Here is a 2,234-nt window from a genome sequence, read left to right as displayed (position 1 = left end):
TAACTCAAATATCCATTACTACTCTGCACTTTCTAGGTCACTTCACCGGCTGTCACGTGATTTCGATTGTTGATATAGGCTAAGAAACCAAGGAAGATGGCGTCTTCCATTGAGCGCGTTTCACATTGTTGGTTTTGTAAAGACATGGTGGACATATGCGATGAAAATATCCAAACACTGAAGATAAGAATCGTTTTATGGCGGTTGTCGAATCATTTATTTTACACAAGGGTAGAACTCAAAAATGGAACAGGTCTCAAATGTTTAATCTAGTCTAGATCTAGAATTAGATCTAGATCTAGATCTAGATCTAGATCTAGACCTAGATCTAGTACTACTAGGAGATCTAGATCTAGCTAGATATTTACTCTACTGCTGTCAATGATACTGTTATCGCGTTCGCACGACGACATATCACTTTTGATGCTCTCTTGCTCAGCAACCTTTTTGAAAAACTAGGCTAGGAATTCATATCCTAATCTACGGTTTCGTAATATTAACAACAGATCTGAAGTTAGATATAGATAGATCTAGAATCTAGATCTGTATGTGTATTATATTATTATGTCATGAAGAGAGTCTAATAATAATAATAATAATAATAATAATAATAATAATAATAATAATACCGTAATACTAATAATAATACTAATAATAATACTAATAATAATAATGATAATAATAATGATAATAATAGTAACATCTTTATTATTAAGCAATTCTGACGAACTCTATTCTCAATACTTCATCCGTGGTTTGCTATTATTGGCCTAACCACGTGGTGAAGTCATGGCCTTCGTGATATTCGTTATAACGAAGGCCATGGGTGAAGTCATGTGATTTGCGGTGGATTGACCTAGAAAGTGCAGAACCGTCATGAATATTCGTACCGGGCTTCTTCATCACAACGGAATGTTCGGCACGACCAAAGGAGGCAACATAAATAATACTGAACCCAAATCTTATTTTAAATAAGCATGAAATCCACAATTCTTATAGATCTAGGTCCACAATAATTCACATCAAAATATCTCTGAAGAAGTATTTCTCAGCAATTTAAGACATCACAACTATTATACCAAGAGCGGGATCTAACGGGCCAAACAAGAACACTAGAGAAGGGATACAACTCACAATAACAGCAAGAGACACACATGACGTTCACAACAAAGACCATGCTGTGTTCTCTGTCAATTCAATGTCAATAGGCCAATAAGTCACATTTATCGCAAAACCGGGCGTGTGTGGCCATATATTTCGCATCCAACTACCACAAAAGCTAAGTAAATCATGATTATAGCAAGTAGATCACATAAAATGTGGGCTGGATATAACTTCACTGCTCAAAATCGTATGGTAATAATAACTTCTTGTAAATCAATCACGACAAGGACATACTTACGACATGGGGGATGAGTTGAAGTCACATATTAACATCCGCGATGCTGCATCACTCCATAGGGGGGATATATAAACTTCCAGTGCAACACAAATGTGACGGCGAATTCGGCACTGAACTTCCGAAAAACGGGGCGTGTCTTATGGTAATAACTAATAACTTTCTCCCAATAAACAATGCCTGCGATAGTAAGGTATCATTCCCCATGCATGCTTTTTTTTTGCAAGAAAATATGGTTTCTACCTGCAGAAATGCCATCGCCAATACCAGAATTTGCTAAAGCAATGAAAATTCTTAGTCCAGTCTTTTCCTTTCATGCGCGAATAGGATGGAAGAACGTGTAAGAGTCTATTTTCACGACAAGAGTAGTTATTAGGGAGGGTGGGGGGTGGGGGGTTAAAACTTCAAACGCATTGTACTCAGCTTACTGTTTGTATAAATGGACGGGACCAGTCGTAAAATAACCCTTGGCTTTCCCTTTTCCATCACAAATCAACACTTTTGTTCTTCATTTTTCTTACAATCAGAGAAAAAACACTCTATAAAGAGTGTCCCATTTTAATATTGCTGAAAATAGACATATTATTTTCTTAATTACCGAAAACAAAACCTACTTTCCTAATCTATCAAACTCTTCTTCCAGTTTAATAATGGCATTCACTGGGTCTATTGACACCAATATGATTGGATGTCCACTCTCATTCTCCCTGAATACGCCTACAAAGAGAACAGTACCTCAGATAGACGATCTTTTAGGAAAGGCTCATATTATATTCTTGGAAGACAGAAGAGTGGGGAGAGAGAGAGAGAGAGAGAGAGAGAGAGAGAGAGAGAG

Source organism: Aplysia californica, unplaced genomic scaffold (assembly GCF_000002075.1).
Source record: "Aplysia californica isolate F4 #8 unplaced genomic scaffold, AplCal3.0 scaffold00274, whole genome shotgun sequence".
Classification (NCBI taxonomy): domain Eukaryota; kingdom Metazoa; phylum Mollusca; class Gastropoda; order Aplysiida; family Aplysiidae; genus Aplysia; species Aplysia californica.
This window is presented reverse-complemented; position numbering follows the sequence as displayed.